Genomic DNA, 16,242 nt, shown 5'->3' with positions numbered 1-16,242 from the left:
TAGTGTTAGCTCTTTAGCTTCTCCAGAACAAAGCCTGGAAATGATATCCCAGAGAGAAATCGAAGGGATTCTGTACTACATGCAATCCACTGGGTAACTAACAGAGAAGAAGAAAATAGGATTCACTGTTACAGGAGAAATACCTCACCACTGCAGACTGTGCTAGATGATAGTTATTACTAATTGTATTATATTAGCAAGGATGCCATACTTATTGTAATCAATTGTTCACCCTTGTATAATAACAGCGTAATAATGTGGGGCCACAGTTATCCCAATAGCCCAGTACTAATGGACTGGGTGCTGAGCCAAATAGATAACAACATACATGCCTAATAAAGTGGGAATATAGGATCTTGGAATAGACACAAAGACCAATAGCCAACTAGACCTAGAAGACATCTTAGAGGAACAGATATTTCTTTTTTTTTGGTCTTTTTCGTTTTTATTGGTACCAGGGATCGAACTCATGACTGCCTGCTTGCAAAGCAGGCGCTTATGCCGCTGAGCTAAATCCCCAGCCCCGGAACAGATATTTTTTAAGGAAGCCTTAATATAAGTGATAAAGCTAACTAATATAAAGACTGTAAACAACAACAAAGAAAGCAATTAAAATAAAAAGTGGAAAGTGGTAAGATGCAGAAGCAAAATACAATCTCAGACTTCCAGCCCACCAAAGAATGAGATACAGTAAATCCAAAGCCATTCACATGAACTTACCAGAATAACAGTAGAATAGATAGATAGATAGACAGACAGACAGATATATAGAGAGAATAGCTATAGAGGATATCAAAACAAAAGTAATCTCATGGGCTAAAAGAGATGAGGACCATAATGAAGGACTTGCTTCATAAATCTAGAGTAGACATAGATGAAGACAAATAAATGAGCATAGACAAATAATGGAAACCATGAATGCCCAACATAGGAAAGAAATGGAATTTATGGAGCAGACTCATAAATATTTATGAAATTAAAAATTCCACTGAAAGTTTATAAAACTATAAAAAAGAAAGTGAAGATAAAATATCAAACCTACAAGACAGGATCTTTGTTAGTGATAAAATCCCTTAAAAATAGGAAGAGATCATGTAAAAACAATTCAACAACTGCAAGATAATGCAAAGAAGAACAACATAAGACTAACTGGAGTATATAAAAATGTAGTAGTCAGCACAAATGACATAAAAAATAATGTTCAGAGAGGTGCTAACATAAAACTTCCCAAGAATGGAAATAGATTTTGACCTACAAGTAAGTAAGGCCTACAAAACTCCAGTTAGTCAGGACCAAAATAAATCTACTCCAAGATATATAATAATCAAGATTCCACAAATGCTGCATAAGAACAGAATATCAAAAGTAATTAGAGAAAAGAAACAAATCACCTATAAAGGAAAACTCATCAGAATCACAGCAAACTTCTCAGTAAAAGCCCTTTAGTCAAGCAGTCCTTAGAGTATTTCAAGACCTGAAAGAAAACAACTTCCAACCCAGATTGATGGATTCTGAAAAATTATTTTTCAGATTTAGTGGAAAAATAAAATACTTCCATGACAAAAACAACTGAAGAAATTGATGACAACCAAACAAATGCTACAAAGAGTTCTGAAAGATATTCTAGAAACAGAAAACAAAGCCCACAGTTCCAAAGTATGAATAGAAAGAAAGAAGCCAACAGGCAGGGGAAGCAATTGAGGTTTGTTTTTTTTTTTTTTTTTTTTTTTTTTTTGGGTCTTTTTCCTTTTTATCGGTACTGGGGATCAAACTCACGACTGCCTTCTTGCAAGGCAGGCACTTATGCTGCTGAGCTAAATCCCCAGCCCCAGGGGAAGCAATTGAACAGAGGAGAAAGACAAGGAACTACAAAAGGGAAAATTATTTGACAAAGATAGGCCAATACATATCATTTATAACCATCAATGTAAATGGTCTCAATTCACCAATCAAAAGAAATAGACTGAAAAAATGGATCAAGAAACAAGATGCAACAAAATGCTGCATTCTAGAAATACTAAAAAAATAAATTCATAGACTAAAAGTCACAGAATGGAAACAATACTCCATGTGACAAAAAACCAGAAAAAAAAATCAGGGATAACAATTCTGTTTGCAGAAAATGTCAACCTCAAGCTAAGACATATCAAAAGAGATAAGGAAAAACACTACATACCTGACAAGGGAAACAGAATCTACAGTTAAATGATAATGCAGATAAAACATATTAGAACTTATGGGATACATTGAAAGTCCTAAGAGGAAAATTAATGGCAGTGAACTCTAACATCAGAAAAACAGAATGAAATAAAAAAAAATAATACAATGTTAAACATCTACTTTGAGAACTTTTACTCTAGTAAGATGGAAAATACAGAAGAAACAGACAGATTCTTAGATACATACGAGTTAAGTAAAAAAGATATAAAAATTCTAAAATATAAAAATTCTAAAAAAAGATATAAAAATTCTAAATAACTCAATGAAATTAAAATTGTAATTAAAAATTTATTAACAAAGAAAATCTCAGGTCTTCATGGATTCACTGCTGAATTCTACAAGACATTACAGAGGATCTAATGTTACTACTACTCAAACCTTTTGGTGAAATTGAATGGGAAGCAATACTCCCAAAGTCACTCTTGGAAACAAGTATTACTCTAACACCAAAGCCAGAAAATTATCCAACCAAGAAAGAGAAATATAGGCTGATCTCTTCCATGAGCATAGATGCAAAAATCCCCAATAAAATACTGGCAAACAGAATGTAGCAAGTCATCAAGAAGATTATATATCATGAATGAGTAGGGTTAATCCTAGGAGATGCAGGGATTCAACATAGAGAAATCAATAAATGTAATACACGAGTTTAACAGAACCAAGGGAAAAAATATAATCATCTCAATATATTTGACAAATTATTTGACAACATCGATTCATAAAGAAGAAAAACCTACAGAAAATTGGAATAGATAATATGTAGCTCAATCTGATAAAAGCCATCCATGACAAACCAACAACTAAAATCATACTAAATGGTCAAAAACTGAAAACTTAGTGTTGTAGTCAGGGTTTGCAAGGAGAAAATACAGGACATATAATTTACAGAATTATTTTATAATAGTCAACCAAAGAATTAAATACAAGAAATACAGGAAATCTGTCCACACATTAAGATCCAGGGACCTAGATCCCACAGCAATGTCCTGCAAGAGTCCAGCTGAAGAACCACAGCCCATGGCAATGTCCCCCAACAGACCAACTGGAGACCTAGAGCTCGTGACAATGACTCATATGCAGGTCTGTTTTATGGGTCTGTGCTGGGAGAGCCCAAAGATCAGTGGTAGAAACTATAGTCTCTGCCAGTGGGATGAAGGCTAAGGGTTCTGTACTGGAACCAGGAAGCAATGCTCAAAATGAGAACAAAAGCTCTCCTGAGAAGTATCACAGATATCCTCAGTGACAAAGAGATCCAAAGCTCTTTCAGTGATAACAGTGAAGCCAGCATGACAAGCTTCTCCTAGAAACTGAACAGCGTACCATCTTCCCCTTCAGATCCAGGAAGCAATGCTCAAAGGACCAGAGTTCCCCCAAAGTGAACCACAGCTTTTCTCAGTGACAACGAGGTCCTGAGCTCCTCTGATCATGTGAACAGCCAAGTTCATATCAGGAAAGAAGCTCAACAAGCTCCTCCAGGAGAACTAACAACATGAAACACTTCCTCTCCAGTTCTCCTTTTGTACCTTGGCAACAATCCTCAGGTAGGCCATCCACACTCAGTACCACACTGATTCAGTTCAGCTGGTATTAACCAGCTTATCAGTTCATCACATGTTCTAAAATCAGAAATTAGACAAGAACATCCACTATCACCACTCCTACTCAATATATTTCCTGAAATATTAGAGCAATTACACAACAGAAAATAATAAAAGGAAGTGAATGGGAAAGGAAGAAGTTAAATTATTTTTATTTGCAGTTTGTTGAAGATTCCCAAAACTGTACCAAAGATCTTCTAGATTTAATAACCAGATTCAGTGACAGCCAGATACTAAGTCAACACTCAAAAATCAATAGTATTCCTGCACACAAATAACAAACTCACTGAGAGAAATTAGAGAAACCACATCTTTCACAATAGCATTGAAAAATTGAAGGAATCGATCTAAGGAAAAGATTTACACTGAAAATTACAGTACTCTGAAAAAGATCAGAGAGGATATCAGAAAATGGAAAGTGGTCCCTCATGGGTAGTAAGAACCAACATAGTAAAAATGGCCATACTCCCAAAATTTTCATACAGATTTAATGTGATCCCAATCAAAATGCTATTAGCATACCTCATAGAACTAGTGAAAACATTCCTAGAATTCATTTGAAACCAGAAGAGACCTAGAATAGCAAAAAAATTCTGTCAACAAAGGCAAAGCAGGCAGTATCGTAATTCCTGACTTGAAATTACACCACAGAGCTACTGTGATAAAAAACAACATGGCACTGGCAAAACAAACCAGATCGGAGGATCAGTGGAACAGATGAGAGAGGCAGAAACAGCTTCAAACACACTAAGTCATCTTATCTTTAACAAAGGGGTTAAATACATTTATTGGAAGAAAGATAGCCTCTTTAATAAATGGTGCTGGAAAATCTGGCTTTCTACATGTTTGGAAAACTAAAACTAGACCCATATATATTACCATACACAAAACTAAAATCTAAATGGGTCAAAGATCTAAATATTAAAAAACAAAGGCCAGGGATTTAGCTCAGCAGCACAAACACCTGCCTGGAAAGCATAAATTCGTGAGTTCAAATAAACATTAAAGCAGAAACACTAAATCTTTTGGAAGAGAGAATAAGTATAACTCTTGAAGGCATTTGTTTAGGAAAGTCTCGGGGCTGGGGATTTAGCTCAGCGGCATAAGCACCTGCCTTGCAAGCAGGCGGTCGTGAGTTTGATCCCCAGTACCAATTTAAAAAAAAAAGGAAAGTCTCCATGAAAAAAACCCTAACTACATGAAAAATATTACAAAGAATCATCAAAGGGGACCTCATCATTTAAAAAAAAACTTTGCACAGCAAAGGAAATCACATACATAATGAAACAACCACCCACAGAGTGGGAAAAGTATTAGCCAGTTGTTCTTAATATAAAGGACTTATATCTAGAAAGTATAAAGAATTTTTAAAAAGTCAGACCTTCAAATTTAAAGACCCAGTTCATAAATGGGCATCTGAAATGAATAGACTCTTCTCAGAAGAAATACAAATGGCAAATAAATATATGACAAAACATCACTGGTCATTTGAAAGATGCAAATTAAAATAACTGCTGGAATGAAGCAATGCTTATATTAGGGTGGCCCCGTCTATTGATGAAGGTATCATGAGTGGAGGCCAAATTAGGCTGATTTTCCAGTTGCTGCTAATAATAAACACATTAATGGTAGAAAGGTAATTCTATCCCATATTATATAAAAGTTGTTGCAATTCTCATGAATTTAAATATAGAATAAATCATGATATAAATATTACAAATCCAATATCTCCAATTCAATTATATAAGATTGCCTGAAGTGCTGTGGTATTAGCATCTGTTCAACCAAACCATCATCTGATCAGTAAAAAAGATACAATTCCTCCTCCTTCTCAACCTATGAAAAGTTGAAATAGCTTGTTTGTTGTAGCTAAAATTATTATAGTAGAAAGAAATAATAAATATTTGAAAAATTTATCAATATGAGGATGTATGTGTCATAAAAAAAACTGTGGTTGACCGTGTTACAAATAGAGTTATAGATATAAATAACACGGGAGAGTAGTCTAATTTAAAGTTTATATTTAAAAGTAAACTTTGATGTGCTAGTCAGTTTCAGGTAGACTCTATTGCCTCATGATTTGAATTAAAAACCATAGAGGCTGAAATTATACTCAATAAGAAAGATATTGAGGTGAGTGATTTGACATATATTGGATATGAGAGTTTTTTGTGGAAATTAGTTATGCAAGTTTGAATTGGTAATGTAAGGACAACTAGTGTTAAAATAAAAGATGAAATAAGTAAATTGATTACTTTTATTTGGACTTGCACCAATTTTTTGACTCCTAAGACCAATGGAATACTTCTATAAAAATTAAGAAAGCCATAGTTTTAGTATGGTATATAGAATGAATTAGCAGTTCCAAATTACTTTCTCTTTTGGATAAATAAGAGGTTTTATTTTCTAATATTAGACTCACAATCTAAGTTTTTATTAAACTATAATTACAGTATAGACGTCCTAAAATGATTTTAGGGTTTAGGCTGAGAAGAATCAGGGATAAAATATTAAGGGTTATTAGGGAGTTTATAAATTTCATAGAGCCAATGAATAAGATTAGGGAAATTAATATTGATGATCAGATTGTCCTTTGATATTATGTATTGATATTATTTGCTTTAGAATTAGTTTAATTGTTCATTATTTAATTATAATTAAATGGTTATTAATTAGATGATTAGGTGATGGAAATAAGAGGTGAGAAAATAAGATAATAAGTACAATAGGTTTTCCTATTGTAGGGATAATGAAAGAGGCAAATAGATTTTCATTTATTTTCTTTCTCAAAGTGATTTTTGTTTTGTAATTTCTAGGTGGATTGTTTTTGGGTCTGAACAGAGTAGCTGTGTTGAGGTTTTCAGTTGGAGAAATATAGATAATGAAATGATCATTGATAAAATAATAGTCATGTTGATGTGTCTAGCTATGGCATTTCATTACAGCGAAAATATTTATCAAATCTTTAACTTAAAAGGTTAATGCTCATATAGCTTCACAATGCTTATAATATTGAATAAGACAAGTTTTTGAATTTTTTAATGGAATTATTTCAAGAACAAAGGGTACAAAGCTATGGTTTGAGCCATAAATTTCTGAGCATAATATAATCCTGGGTGTGATGATATTAGAGTTGTTTAGTTAAGATAGCCTCGAATAGCATCTGCCTTAAAGAGAGGAGATTGCCATAGCACATGGTGTAGAACAGAGTACAAGTTTATCAACAATGGTTATCAACGTTGTCCCTTGTTTCCTTAAAAAGAATTGTCTATCTTATTAGATATTATAAAGTTGGACAAAACAGTAGAGAACAAGACCAATAAAACTTAGGCATTGTAAACATTACAGGACTTCCAAAGAAGACAATAGTCAAACCAGAATGAGTATCTTAGTGAATCTTATTGTCTTCAAAGTAGTTGCCTATGTCTTCAAACTTGATACTATCATATAGAATGGAACAGAGTCTAATCAGTCAAAACAAGATCGTGGGAGTACTACAGGACTTCAAAACAAGTTAATAGGAAATCGAAAAGACTTACTATTTATATATCCTAATTTTTTTGAATTTTTTCTTTAATTAAGACAAACATAAGAAATGACTAAATAATTTTTTTTGAAACAATAAGGGGGAGATTGAGATAAAACAGGACATAACAATATAACAATAGAGGTCACAGCATGACTGTTTCAACAACCTAGTACTTCACCACCTTATAACCTGACTTAATAGTAGTTACCATAGTGTCATTTTCCTTGAAATATTTGGATAAAACTTCATATACTCTAGCTTCAAATATTTTCATATCAAGAAGCCCAGAATAAAGCCTTTCTAATTAATGAGTGAAAACTTTATAAGGCTTCAAGGCCACCTAATGGGGAATCATGATTACCACATATTTTTATATATTTGAATCATTATTTACATTAGGGAAACTATTCGGTATTCACACATGCGAGATTGATTTATTTCACTAATGAGTATGGTCTCAAGCTGCGCCCATTTATTGATAAATATCTCAATGTGATCCTTCTTTATAGCTGAATAATACTCCATTGTATAGAAATACCACAACTTTTTTATCCATTCCTCAGTTGATGGGCACTTGGGTTGTTTCCAAGATCTGGCGATTACAAATTGTGCTGCTATAAACATAGGTGCACATATATCACTGTGGTATGATGCTTTCAGTTCTTCTGGGAATATGCCTAGAAGTGGAATAGCTGGAATAAATGGGATTTCCAGTCCCAACTTTTTGAGAAATCTCCAGACAGATCTCCACAAAGGCTGTACCAGTCTACACTCCCACCAGCAGTGCAGGAGAGTTCCTTTTTCCCCACAGCCTCTCCAGCATTTGTTGTTGGTTTTCTTGATCCTGGCCATTCTTTCAGGAGTGAGATGGTATCTCAGTGTGGTTTTAATTTGCATTTCTCTAATGACCAATGATGATGAGCATTTTTTCATGTATTTATTTGCCATTTGCATTTCTTCATCTGAGAATTGCATATTCATCTCAGATGCCCATTTTTGGATTGGATCTTTGAATTTCGGAGGTCTGAGTTTCTTTAATTCTTTATATGTTTTAGACAAGAGGCCCTTGTCTGAGAGAGAGTTCACTAAAATCTTTTCCCAGTTTGTGGGTTTTCTTTTCACTATGCTGGAGATTTCTTTTGACATGCAGAAACTTTTTAATAAGAAGTGGTCCCAGTTATTGATTCTGGGAAGTATTTCCCGTGCGGTTTGAGTCCTGTTCATGAATTCTTTACCTACTCCTATGTCTCCAAGGTTTCTACCTATTTTGTCTTCCAATAGATTTAGTGTTTCTGTTTTAATATTCAGATCTTTGACCCATTTAGATTTTAATTTAGTACATGGTGATAGACATGGGTCTAGCTTTAGTTTTCGGCAAATGGAGAGCCAGTTTTTCCAGCACCATTTATTAAAGAGACTGTTGTTCTTCCAGTGAACCTGCTTGGCTCCTTTATCAAAAATAAGGTGGTTGAGTGTGTTCGTAGTTGTGGTTGTATCTTCTAATCTATTCCACTGATCTTCAGCTCTGTTCTGATTCCAATACCATGTTGATTTTACTACTGTTGCTTTGTAGTATAACTTCAAGTCAGGGATTGTGATGCCTCCTGCTTTGTCTTTGCTGCTTCGAATTGCCTTTGCGATTCTAGGTCTCTTCTGGTTCCAGATGAAATTTAGGAGTGATTTCTCTAGATCTATAAGGTATGTTGATGGTATTTCTATTGGGATTGCATTGAATCTGTATAACAGTTTTGGGAGAATGGCCATTTTCACAATGTTTGTTCTTCCTATCCATGAGCAAGGGATGTCTTTCCATTTTCTGAGATCATCTTCAATTTCTTTTTTCAGTGTATTATAATTTTCACTGTATAAGTCTTTCACTTCTTTCGTAAGAGTAATTCCTAAATATTTCATTTTTTTGCTTGCTAATGTGAATAGTCCAGTTTCTCTTATCTCCATCTCTGTAATTTTGTTGTTTGTGTATAGGAATGCTATTGATTTCTGAGTATTGATTTTGTATCCAGCCACATTACTGAATTTATTTATTGTATCTAAGAGTATTTCAATGGAGTTTAGGGGGTCTTCTATGTAGAGTATCATGTCATCTGCAAACAATGATAATTTAACTTATTCTTTTCCTATCTTTACCCCTTTTATTTCTCTTTCTTGCCTAATTGCTCTGGCTAGTACTTCCAGTACTATATTAAATAGGAGTGGTGATAAAGGACATCCTTGTCTTGTGCCCGATTTTAAAGTAAAGGCTTTCAATTTTTGGCCATTTAGTATGATGCTGGCTGTTGGTTTGTCATAAATGGCCTTTATTATATTGAGGTAAAGACCATTTATTCCAATTTTCTGTAAAGTTCTTATCATGAATAAGTGTTGGACCTTATCGAAGGCTTTTTCTGCATCTATAGAGATGATCATGTGATTCTTATTTTTGGCTTGATTGATATGGTGGATTACATTTATTGATTTGCGTATGTTGAACCATCCTTGCATTCCTGGGATGAATCCCACTTGGTCATGGTGTATAATCTTCTTGATGATTTGCTGGATCCTATTTGCCAATATTTTATTGAGGATTTTTGCATCTGTGTTCATTAGGGAGATCGGTCTATAGTTCTCTTTTATAGTTGGGTCTTTCTCAGGTTTTGGTACTAGAGTAATATTTGCTTCCAGGAATGACTTAGGAAGGATTGCTTCCCTTTCAATTTCATTGAATAGTTTGAGGAGTGTCGGCATTAGGTCTTCTTTATATTTCTTGTAGAATTCTGCAGTGAATCCATCTGGGCCTGGGCTCTTCTTGGTGGGCAAGGACCCAATTACATTCTCAATTTCATTAGCAGAGATTGGGTTATTCAACAGTTTTATATCCTCTTGATCTAGCTTTGGTACTTCATATGCTTCTAAGAATCTGTCTATTTCTTCTGTGTTATCAAACTTTTGAGAGTAGAGGTTTTCGAAATCCTTGGTATTGACTGACAGCTTTGTTTTGCCATATTTGAATGTATTCTCCCCCCCCCCCAAAGAAAGTAATAAGCACTAAGGAGTAATAAAATCCAAGATGTGTAAATTTTGTTGTAAAAAAGAGAGGGGGAAAAAAAAAAGAAAAAGAGCTCTAACGGATATAACAGCAAGTGTGTTTGGGGGTGTTAAATAGCCTACTTTATCAATGTTTTTGGAACATTGAACACAGCTGTTTGCAGTCTCCCTGTTTGAATGTCCACCTTGTGTTCTTTGATACTGTGATTTGAGGAACTATTTTCAAGAAGATAGTGTTTAATCTACTAGCAGGTGATTTCTTACTGTTATGTTTTTTTGTTTTGTTTTGTTTTGTTTTTTGTAGTTCTGTATTGCGTGTACCCTTACGCCGCTTTGGTTTGTTTTGTGTTTTTCTCTTTTTCCTCTTAAATAAAAAAAAAAAAAGAGAGGAGATTGCTCATGAATGGAGAACATTTTGGATGACATTAGTATACGGATTGGTATTTCTGTTGGAAGAACAACTCAGCTGTCCACTTCAAGCAATTGAAGTTCTCCAGCTTTAAATCAGTTGTAGGGATTATGTAGGAGTCAAAATTCAGCTCTTCATGATCTATATACTAATGGCTTCTGTATCATTGATGGCCTTTTGTTTTAATTGTTAGTAATGAGTGATTAATCTTGTCTGTTATATATAAAATTCAAAGGGAAAGGAGAACAGTAAGAATAAGGATGATGGCTGGTTGAATGGTTCAGATTGTTTCGATTTCTTTAGCATCTATAGTTCTTATGTAGTGTCATGGTTATGTCAGGGGTCCCCAAGCCTCATGCAATTATGCATTTGTGATTGGTTCATTGTCTAGTGCTTGGATTGGTGGTGTGAGTGTTACACCCACCTAGGGGTGGAACTAGAATATGATGTAACGGCGAAAAGGTGTGTTTGTGTGTGTGTGTGTGTGTGTCTTTCTTTCTTGCGGGTTTCTGTATTGCTATTTGCAGCTGCCATGAACTGCAGCCCTGCCATGCCACCCTGCCTTGAGCCAACTGAATATGGACTGAAACCTCCAAGAATTGTAAGAAATAAACCTTTCCTTCCTTCATTTTGGGTGTCAGGTATTTTGTCCCAGCAATGAGTAAAAAGTAATTAAGATATGTGGTTAAGTTTTGTAGTAAGTATAAGGAAAATAAGATATAGTACTAAGGTGCTAATTAAGAATACAATTATTAGTGTGTGGTCATGAAAATGTAAGAGTTCTATAATTGGTGAGGCAGCAGCTTGCAAACCTAATTCAAAAGGGTAGGCCATGAAGATATATAGGATTCTAACCAATAATTTAACTTTGACAAAGTTATGTAATATTTTTATTATTATCTTTCTCATTAAGAAAGTCATAGAGTGAGCAACTACTTCTACAATAACAGTATATAATTTATCAATTAGTGATTTCTTACTTTTTAAAAAATTCTGTATTATTTTTACCCTTTTTTCTGTTTTGCTTTTTTCTCTAATAAAAAAGAAAGTCATAAAGGTTATGGGGGTGGCTTGAAACCAGATTTAGAGGGTTCAATTCCTTACTTTTTTGTTTTTAGGATTTGATGAATATGGGCAGTTCAAAGGTATGATATGGTGGAGGAAAGTTGAGAAGTCATTCTAAATTAACTGAAGTAAGTTCAATGTTTATAACCTCTCATTTTGAAGCAAGTGCCTTTCAGATTATGAAAATTATTACAGCTATTAAATAACAATAACAATAACAGCTATTAAAGAGACAAAGGAGCCAATGATGAGACGCTGTTTCACAGTATATATACATCTGGCTAATCAGAGTGTCAGCATGGTTTGTCAGAGAGTCCCAGGAAGTGTTGAGGAAAGAAAGTTAGATTAACTTCCATGAATATTACAAAGAAGTGAATTTTTGCTCATGTTGAACATAAAGGATCACCTGAAAAGAGTGGAAATCAATGAGCAAACTCTCTTATAATAGTGAATATAGCCCCTGTAGATAATATGTAGTGGAAATGTGCAGCTACATAATATGTGTTGTGTAAGATGATATCTAGTGAAGAATTAGCTAGTACAATGCCTGTTAGTTCACTTATAGTGAAGAAGGAAATAAACCCTAAGGAAGGATCATAACATTGCTGAGAATCATTTAACATTTCCTCCATGTAATGTTGCTAGTCAGATAATAACTTTCACTCCAACAGGGATTGCGATGATTATTGTGGCAGACATGAAGTAGGTTTATGTACCCATGTCTATACCTAAACATGTGATGGGCCCATACAATAAATCCCAAGAAACAAATAGACATTATACCTCATACTATACCCATATAACCAAAGGGCTGTTTTTTTACTAGAATAGTGTGTGACGATATGTGAAATTATGCCAAATCCCAGTAAAATAAGAATATAAACTTCTGCATGACCAAAGAACCAGAATAAGTGTTGATACAAGATTGGGTCTTCCTCTCTGGCAGAATCACAAAAGGTTGTTTTTAAATTTTGGTCTGTGAGTAATATTATAATACTTGCAGCTAGCACAGGTAAGGATAGGAGTAAGAGAACAGTTGAATTAGGACAGATCAAACAAACAGTGGTGTTTGATACTGTGTTATTGTGGAGGGTTTTATATTAATAATTATTGTAATACAGTTGATTGCCTCTAGAATTGAAGATACTCCTGCCAGGTGAAGTGAGAAGATGGTTAAATCCACAGAAGCACCTGCATGTGCTAGATTTCCACCTAGCGGAGGATAAAACTGTTCATCTAGTTTCTGCTCCTGCCTCAACTATTGATGATGAAAATAGAAGAAGAAATGATGGGGGAAGGAGTCAGAAACTCTCATTGTTTATCTGTGGAAAACCTATGTCCAGTGCACCAATTATTAGTGGGACTAGTCAGTTTCCAAAGCACTGATGATAGTTAAAATGGGTATAACTATAAGGAAGATTATAATGAATGCATGCTTACTTACAACTACATCGTAAATTTGCTCATCACCTTGTAATGCTCCTGGTTGTCCTAGTTCTGCTTGGATCAGTAAACTAATTGCAGTTCCTAATATTCCAGCTCGTGCACCAAATAAAAGATACAGTGTGCCGATATCTTTATGATTCGTGGAGAAAAGGTCAGTGATTAATTAAGGTAAGTAGGTAAAATAGCTGAGTAAGCATTAAACTGTAAATCTAAAAACAGTGGTTAAATCTCCTCTTTTTACCATAGCTCTGAGATGTTTTATCATTTTAAATTGCAAATTCAAAGGAGCAGCTTCAATCCTGCTGGGGCTTCTCCTGCCCTCTTTTTTTTTTTTTTTTTAGTGTGGGAGAAGTAAATTAAAGCCAGTTGATTAGAGTGTTTAGCTGTTAACTAAAGTTTTGTAGGACTGGGGCCCACCAATCTAGTAAGAATTTAGCTTAATTAAAGTATCCAATTTGCATTCAGTTGATGAGAGATTGTAACTTGCAGTCCTTATTCAAGGGATAAATACTACTTAATATTTGCTTAGAGCTTTGAAGGCTCTTGGCCTGCTTAACCTAATCTCCTAGTATACAGTGATTATTATTCATGAAAGGGGCAGGAGAAGTATAGAAAAGATGATCATGGGAGGCATAATCTCTTTATGTTCTGAAAGTATCATTTGGTTTTTATGTTACTTTTGTATAGAAATAGAGTCAAGGATGTTGAATAGATTAGTATATAGAAGTAGAGGTTAAGTAAGGCTATAATGGTTATTAGAGCAGGTTATTTTTTACTATTTCTTGGATAATTACTCATTTAGGGATAAATCTGATTAGATAAGCTAGATCTTCAAGGGATAGTAAAGTGATTATTATAATGGTAATTATTAATGGTAAAATATTTCAAGTGTGGCTTAAGGATAATGTAGTTGTGTTATTATTTATAAAGAATATAGAAAATATGAAGATTGTTAGTATGGAGTAAATAATAAAGTTTAATAATGTAATTGAGGGGTTATAAATGAAAATTGCTGTTATTCATCCCACGTGAGTAATTAATGAATATGCTAGAACTTTTTCATAATTGTGCTTGGTTAAGTCCTCTTTATCCTCCTATAAAATGAACATAATAGCTGAGGTAAAAATTAAAGGTTGATTAATGATGAGAGAAATTTGGAAAAGAATAGATAGTGGAGTGATTTTTTGTCATGTTAGTAAAATTGTTGCAGGCAGCTGAGTTAGTTAGAAATATGATAGGCAGTCAGATAGGGCTGAGCCCTCAAAGAAGCCAGAGCACAAGTTCAGATACTGGCAGCCTTGAAAGAGACAAATGCTTCCTGCTGTGAGCCAGATCTTAAGACAAAAGGCAAAGCAAATACAACCACATCCTACTGATTGACAGTCCAAATAGTTCTGTATCACCCTGAGGAAGTCAGGAGTCAGCATCCCTCCCCACTACAGGAAGAGTCACTGCTGTTAAACATGCCTGCTTACTATATGACTCACTCCCTCATTTGTTCCTGATTTAATCGATTTTACCTGAGCAGTTAATCTTATTGGTTGACCATAGTTCTGTTCCACCTTATTCCCACCTTGTGAGTTCCCATTTTTCCCACCTTGGGCCCATCTAACCTTGTCTTAGTTACTTTTTACTCATTGCTGAGACAAAATACCTGAAGCCCATAGATGGGAAAGGAAAGGTTTATTTCTTACAGTTTTTGGAGGTTTCAGTCCATACTCAGTTGGCTCCAAGGCAGGCTGGCAAGCCTGGGCTGCAGTTATGGCAGCTGCAAACAGCAAGGCGGAAACTTGCAAGAGAGCATGACATGCCTTCTTCCTGACATTACATCACATCCTGGCCCCACCCCTAGGCCAGTGTAGCACTCACTCCCCCAATTCAGGAGCTAAGACAATGAACCAATCACAAATGCATAATGCAAAGGCATGAGGCCTGGGGGCCACCGACATAAACCATGACAAACCTCATGATTTTACTCTATAAAAATCCCTAGAAAGAAGAGTCCCTGGTATCCACTCGAGACCCCTTCTGTATCTCTCAGACAAAAACTTTCTCTCCTAACCTCCTAAATTCTGCTCCTAACCTCCATTGATCCTAAAATTCATTCTTCAATTTTAGAGAACAGGAGCTTATACTGGATATATAGTAGGTCGGGAATTTCATTCCCCTATAGCAAAATCACTCCTAATGGTAGCATGATTCCCTGAGTTGCTTCTGGCACTCAGAAGGGGAAAGTGTGAGGCCTGATTTTATTATGAATGATAGGGTTAAAATGGAGAAAATGGTTTGATTTTGAGAGTAAAAGATGGTTAATTGACCTAAATATATTATGGTTATTAGGGTTAAAATGGAGAAAATGGTTTGATTTTGAGAGTAAAAGATGGTTAATTGACCTAAATATATTATGGTTAGGACAGTGGTAAATAGCAGGATCATTGATGCTGATGCTGGGGTTAGGAAATATTTGGTTGTGGCTTCTGTGGATTGTAGGTTGGTTTTGATTATTATAATTGGGATTATGGCTAGTATACTTACTTGTAAGCCAATTCATATAGTCAGTGGGAGCTTAATAGGGTGACTAATGTTCCTAAAATTAGAGTAATATAGATTACAATGATTGTAATAAAGTTAATAGTAAGGGAAGGATGTAAACCAACATTTTCAGGTCACTGGCCCGATAGCTTATTTAGTTGGCCTCACTATTAGAATGTGGTGTATAGGTAGCACAAAGAATTTTGAGTTCTTTGGAACAGGTTCAAGTTCAATGATTCTAGAAATAAGAGGGTTTAAGCTTCTATGATTTACTCTATCAAAAGTAACTCTTGTCAGACATATTTTTGATTGTTTGAGGGAGCAAGCCAGATAATAAAATGGGTAAGGAAATATGTCATATGTATAGGGCCAAGGTGAGGGGAAGAAAGTATTTTCAAAGG

The 16,242-nt window shown here is 34.7% G+C and overlaps 1 protein-coding gene across 4 annotated transcripts in view; it reads left to right on the top strand.

Moving 5' to 3' along the window:
* The first annotated feature begins 10,678 nt into the window (after window positions 1-10,678).
* Adnp2 (ADNP homeobox 2) overlaps window positions 10,679-16,242 on the top strand; it is an 86,578-nt gene continuing 81,014 nt past the window's right edge. Inside the window, exons 1-3 of one of the 4 annotated variants that reach the window (XM_063231393.1) lie at window positions 10,679-11,399; window positions 11,917-11,991; window positions 13,403-13,460. The gene's annotated coding sequence lies outside the window, so the exon portion shown is untranslated. Of the gene's footprint in view, window positions 11,992-13,402; window positions 13,478-16,242 lie in introns of all 4 variants that reach the window. The other 3 variants (XM_063231391.1, XM_063231392.1, XM_063231394.1) reach the window with 3 other exon arrangements.

This window comes from Cavia porcellus, unplaced genomic scaffold (assembly GCF_034190915.1).
Source record: "Cavia porcellus strain 051 isolate PalLab524CR breed Dunkin Hartley unplaced genomic scaffold, mCavPor4.1 scaffold_20, whole genome shotgun sequence".
In the NCBI taxonomy this organism is placed as follows: Eukaryota; Metazoa; Chordata; class Mammalia; order Rodentia; family Caviidae; genus Cavia; species Cavia porcellus.
Note: the sequence above shows the minus strand (reverse complement) of the source record. Positions and strands in the feature narration are given on the sequence as shown.